Below are 6,832 nucleotides of genomic sequence, written 5' to 3' on the forward strand. Positions count from 1 at the left end.
TTTCTTTAGATCTGTGTTTACATCTTTGTTTGCATCTGTGTTTTGGATTTCAGTTAATTCGTCTGTATTCACCACAACCTTTTCAAACCCCCCCCCCCTTCGTGTTAAACTTGATTCTCGAACCGCAAAATTGGTCCTTGAGAGACAACCTAGGAGTCATTTCCTAGCTATACTGCATTTCTCATATGCAATCAAATTTGTATGGGTTGCGATAGCCCATCAAATTTTGGCGTCGTTGTCGGGGACCAACGATTCAATATTGAGTCTTTTGTCTTTGTTTGTGTGTCTTGTGGCTGTGTTTTGACGTGTTGTGATAGTCTCTGTTGTGTCTTGTGTTGTTTTCTGTGTTTTGAGATTTTTGTGCTATTGATTCATGATTACAGGGTGTTGTGACTTAGTGCATGACTAGAGGGAATCCTGGATTCATACCACCCTTTGATCCTGAGATTGATATGACATTTCATAGGTTAGTTAGGCATTCTAGGAATTTGTCTTTAGAGTCTGTTTTTGAGTCTGTTCCATTAGATACTATTTATCCTACTGCTGAATCTGAATTCACTACTGAGTACTTTGTGCATACTGCATCTACTGCATCTACTGCATCTACTGCATCTGTTGCATCTGCACTTGATTCTGATTCTGATTTTGTTGTTTTTCACACTGAGAACAATATGGCACAACCTCCACCTCGTGAGAGGACTTTTAGGGAGATGGTTGCACCTGATTTCGATATTGAAAGCTTGTGCATCCAATATCCTAATGAGGACGTTCCATTTGTTCTCAAGACTGGACTGATCCATTTGTTGCCCAAGTTTCATGGTCTTGCAAGTGAGAGTCCACATAAGCATTTGAAGGAATTCCACATTGTCTGTTCCACTATGAAACTGCATGATGTTCCTGAAGAACACATCTTCTTGAAGGCATTTCGTCATTCATTGGAAAGTGTTGCTAAGGATTGGTTCTATGGTTTGGCACCTAGATCCGTCACTAGCTGAGATGATCTGAAGAGGTTGTTCTTGGAGAAATTTTTCCCAGCATCCCGGACCACAGCTATCAGAAAAGACATAACTGGGATTAGGCAGCTTGGTGGAGAGAGCTTGTATGAGTATTGGGAGAGATTCAAGACACTTTGTGCAAGTTGTCCCCACCATCAGATACCTGAATAACTCCTTATCCAATATTTCTATGAGGGTTTGAACAACATGGATCGGGGTATGATTGATGCTGCCAGTGGTGGAGCTCTTGGAGACACCACGCCTGCTGAGGCCAGGCAATTAGTTGAGAAGATGGCTTACAACTCCCAACAGTTTAGCGCCAGGAATGATGCCATTGTGGTAAGGGGCGTACATGATGTTGTTGCCCAGTCTTTATCAGCTATTGAAAGCAAGTTGGAAGACAAGATTGAATCTCTTGCGAAGTTAGTGAAACAGTTGGCAACCAACCAGAAACCTACAGCTTCATCCGCATCTGTTGCACGACTATGTGTTGTTTGTACTTCTGGTGACCACTACAAAGATGCTTGTCCTACTTTGCAGCACCTAGTTGCCTCTGATGCGCCTCAGGCTTATGCGACTAACATCAACAACAACAGGCAGCCACAACAGCAGAACTATGATTTTTCCAGTAACAGATATAACCCGAGGTGGCGGAATCACCCCAATCTTAGGTGGAACAATGCGCCATACCAACCACCTTTCCAGAACACTGGAGGCCCCAACAGATATGTGCCTCCACCCATGCAACAAAATCAGAGGCAACAACAGCAGCAGTAAGAGGCACCTGCCAAACCAGCTGCCCGGACTTCTTCTTCTTAGCCTTCATTGGAAGAGTTAGTGAGACAAATGACCGTGTAGAACCTGTAGTTTCAGCAGGAGACTAGAGCTTCTATACAGAGTCTCACTAACCAGATGGTCAGATGGCTACTTAGCTTAACCAGGCGCAGTCTCAAAATTCTTATAAGCTACCATCTCAGACTGTGCAGAACCCGAAGAATGTGAGTGCCATTACCCTCAGATCGGGGAAGCAGATTGTTGTGCCTTCCGAGCCCGCTTCTACACCTAAACCCATGCCTGCCACTTGTCCTAGAGAGGACGACCATGACGGTCCACGTAGGGCACTTGAGGTTGGTGGATCTTCTTCTTCAGCCGGTGGATCTTCTCCAGGTGGACCTTCTCCCTCGTCCACCTCCACCGCTGCTACCGCACCTTCTCCATTGGTTGACCGACCTATCCCTCTTCCATTCCCTTCACGGGCACTTCCTAGAAAAAAGACTGAAGAGGTGGATAGGGAAATTTTGGAGACCTTCAGGAAAGTAGAGGTGAACATACCTCTACTCGATGCCATCAAGTAGATACCCAAGTATGCCAAATTTTTGAAGGAGTTGTGCACACACAAAAGGAAGATGAAGGGCAATGAGAGAATTAGCATGGGAAGGAATGTATCAGCTCTTATTGGTAAGTCAGTCCCGCACATTCCTCAAAAGTGCAAGGACCCAGGTACGTTTCGCATTCCTTGTGTGATTGATAATAGTAAGTTTGAAAATGCTATGCTGGATCTGGGTGCATCTATAAATGTCATGTCATTGTCTATTTATAAGTCTCTATCTCTTGGTCCATTACAGCCTACGGGTGTGGTCATTCAGTTGGCCAATAGGAGTGTTACCCACCCGACAGGTTACATAGAGGATGTCTTGGTTAGGGTAGGTGAATTGATATTTCCTGCCCATTATTCTAGGCAGGCCATTTTTGAAAACTGCCCGTACCAAGATTGATGTGTATGCTGGGACATTGTCTATGGAATTTGCTGATATTGTTGTGCATTTTAATATCCTTGATGCCATGAAATATCCAGCTGAGGAACATTCTGTGTTTAGAATTGATACATTGGATGACATTGTGGATGAGTTCATTATTGATGATTTTCGTTCTATGCATGAGAAGAAACATTCTTTTCTATCTTCTCTACATTCATGCATAGTATCTGGGTTTGAATCAGGATTTGAATGTGAGGTTGAATTGGATGTTGATTGGGATGAGAACTGTGATGTCCAGGGTATTGATGATGTCCAGGTTATTGATGATATGCGTGTTTTTGATGATTTGGATGATATTGATGATGTTGTTGATATACGTGTGATGGATATTGATCTGGATTGTGATGAGATGGGTTTTCTGCCTTTACCTATTCATTCTTTAGAGTCAGAATGCATTAACCACGTTGTAGGAAGTACACTTGAATCTGACTTGTAGGAACCCACTCTTGAGCTGAAACAGCTCCCAGAAAACCTCAAGTACGTGTACTTGGAGGATGATGAGAGGAAACCGGTGATCATTTCCACCTCCCTTGATTTTGTTCAAGAGGAGAGGTTGCTTGATGTGTTGAGGGCGCATAAGAAGGCCATAGGTTGGAGTTTGGCGGACATCCCTGGTATTAGCCCATTCACATGCATGCATAGGATTCTGTTGGAAGATGGGGCAAAGCCAGTGAGACAGCCGTAGAGAAGGCAAAACCCAGTGACTATGGACGTTATCAAGAAGGAGGTGACAAAGCTTTTGCAAGCTGGGATCGTCTACCCCATATCAGATGGTCAGTGGGTGAGCCCCATACATGTTGTGCCCAAGAAGACTGGCCTCACGGTTGTGAAAAATGAGAGGGATGAGTTGATTCCCACAAGAGTGCAGAATAGCTGGAGAGTCTGCATTGACTATAGGAGGTTGAATCAAGCGACCAGGAAAGACCGTTTCCCACTGTCATTCATTGATCAGATGTTGGAGCGCCTGGGAGGTAAATCCCATTACTGTTTTCTTGATGGTTTTTCTAGTTACTTTCAAATAAACATTGCGCCTGAGGATCAAGAGAAAACCACATTCACCTGTCCCTTTGGCACTTTTGCCTATAGGAGGATGCCTTTTGGCCTATGCAACACCCCTGGTACATTCCAACGGTGCATGCTTAGCATTTTTAGCGACTTTCTTGAGAGTTGCATAGAGGTGTTTATGGATGACTTTACTGTTTATGGATCCTCTTTTGATGCATGTTTAGACAGTCTGAAAAAAGTTTTGAAAAGATGCATAGAAACAAACCTTGTTCTCAATTTTGAGAAATGTCACTTCATGGTTGAACAGGGTTTGGTTCTAGGGCATATTATTTCTGAAAAGGGAATAGAGGTAGATCCTGCTAAGATATCTGTGATTTCGTAGTTGCCTTACCCCTCTTGCGTGCGAGAGGTTAGATCTTTTCTAGGACATGCAGGTTTCTACAGGCGCTTCATCAGGGATTTCAGCAAGAAGGCGCTTCCCTTGTCTAGACTGCTGTAGAAGGACATCGACTTTGAGTTTGATGACAGGTGCAAGTAGGCGTTTGACTGCCTGAAGGAAGCTTTGACCACCACTTCGATCTTTCAGGCACCAGATTAGATAGCCCCATTCGAGCTCATGTGTGATGCGTCAAATTATGCCTTGGAAGCTGTCCTGACACAGAAAATTGATAAGTTGCCTCAAGTGATCTACTATGATTCCCGCACTTTGGATGCTGCCCAAGCAAACTACACCACGACTGAGAAAGAGTTGTTGGCAATTGTTTTTGCCCTAGATAAATTTAGGTTGTATTTGCTTGGTTCTCCTGTTATTGCGTATACTGACCATGCAGCTCTAAATTTTCTATTGAAAAAGGCTGAGTCAAAGCCTAGATTGATCAGGTGGATGCTACTATTCCAGGAGTTTGACTTGCAGATTAAAGACCGGAGTGGAGCACAGAACTTGGTGGCGAATCACCTCAGCAGGATTGAGAGAGCTGGGGATCAGGCTCATGTGTTGCCCATCTAGGATGATTTTCCTTATGAGAGTTTGTTGATGATTTCTTCTTCTCACCCTACTCCTTGGTTTGCACACATTGTGAATTATTTGGTTGCTTCTGTTTTTCCTTCCTTAGCATCACATGCTCAAATTGCTAAAATTAAGAGTGATGCTAAGTATTATATTTGAGATGACCCATATCTGTGGAAGTTGTGCAGGAGATGCATTCCGGACCATGAGATTAACTCGGTCCTGCAATTTTGTCATGCCTCCTCACCTGGTGGTCATCTAGGGATTCAAAGAACAGCTCGCAGGGTGCTTGATTGCGGTTTCTACTGGCCTTCCATCTTCAAGGATGCAGAGAGGATTTGTAGCACCTGTGAGCCGTGTCAGAGAGCAGGCAGACCTATTTCACAAAGACAGGAGATGCCTCAACAGCCTATGCTGTTCTGTGAGGTGTTTGACGTTTGGGGTATAGATTTCATGGGTCCTTTTCCTGTTTCTTTTGGTTTTTCCTATATTCTCCTTGCAGTGGATTATGTTTCCCTTCACTGCATTGATACTCTGTTTTGTTGGACTCCTTGCTCTTCTTTGCTTGGAAGATAATCATGATGTTTGAGAGTTGAATTGATTGTGACCGATTACCTGTGTGAGATTTGAGCCATTTGATTATCTTTCTCGTGTGTGATATGTCTCTGGATTGCTTGCACATTTGCCTTGGCTTGTCTCTGTTGATAATTCTTGATTCATGCGCATGTTTGAAAATGATAAAGGCATTTTGTTGATTAAGCCTCTCTAGCCAGATAGCCTACCCTGTTATGATCTCTTTGTTAGCCCCTTTGAGCCTATACTTCCCCCATTTCTTTGTTTTGAAGCTCATACAATAGCCTAAGTGAAAAACCATGATCACCTGAACCTTAGGAATTTTGGAGCTTTGGAATTGTTTTGGGAATAAGTGTGGTCTCTTAGGAGTTGCAGATGAATTGGATAGTGAGTCCTCTTCTTGCGGTTGCACTATAAATATCATGTATCTTGCCTTTTGAATTGAGTGTTGAATAGAAAAAAAAAGAGACAAAATGAAAAAAAAAAGAGAGAAAATACAGAAAAAATTTTGTGAATAATGGAGTCAAGAAGAGGATGAAATTAGAGGTTGTGGGTGTGTTTGAATGTGTTTACACTTGTTCCTCATTGCTCCTTTGTTCCTTATGGTTTGTAGCTTCTTATCCAGATATATCCTCCCTTGTCCTTGGCCCCATTACAACCATGAGAAGACCTTTTGATTTGAACATGCATATGTGTTTGAGTGTTGATATTAGAGGCTTGCCAAGTCTGTTTGTGTTTGCTTTCTTGAGTGCGTCGAGTGACATTGATTTACCTTAGACACTTGAGGGAAACACTGATATTGTGTATCTGTGAGGCTCTGTTGCTTTTGATTCAGCTCTTGAACTGATTGACTGTTTTCCATGTACTGAACTGTTTGGATGATTCTATGAGTATCTGCTTTCATTGACTCTGTGTGGGATCCAGCCTATGCCTTTCACTATCCAGATTTTGTGAGAATTGTGCAACTCTGTTTCTGTTTTGTGAGTCTTTATTGTCTGTCTGTCGAGTCTCTGTCTCCTCCCTAATGTTTGAGTAGTTCCCTGGTTTTCGTCTTAGTTTTGCCCAGGAGTGCAAAAGACTAAGTGTGGTCTATTTTGATGAGCCGTTATTTCTTGAACTGTATTTAGTTTATTTCACTTAAATAAACCAGGGAATTGTGTTTAATTGTCTGTTATTTTCCCGTTTTCCGAATTATATTTAATTTGGTCGGAAATTCGTAATTGTGCTAATTTGGATTTTCTGAGCTGATTAAGTGCATTTCTAGTTGCAGGGAAATTGTGGAAATATCATTTGGAGCATTAGGATATGACGTGGCACATTCAAGACTCAATATTTAGTCACTTAAATTCTAATTAAAGTTGTAATTTCGTTTTCTAGAAGCCCTTAATTAGAATTAGGTGTTTTGGACCCTTTTAGGGGCATTTTTGTAAAAAACC

The sequence above is a fragment of the Vigna radiata genome, chromosome 2 (genome assembly GCF_000741045.1).
Source record: "Vigna radiata var. radiata cultivar VC1973A chromosome 2, Vradiata_ver6, whole genome shotgun sequence".
NCBI classification, from domain to species: domain Eukaryota; kingdom Viridiplantae; phylum Streptophyta; class Magnoliopsida; order Fabales; family Fabaceae; genus Vigna; species Vigna radiata.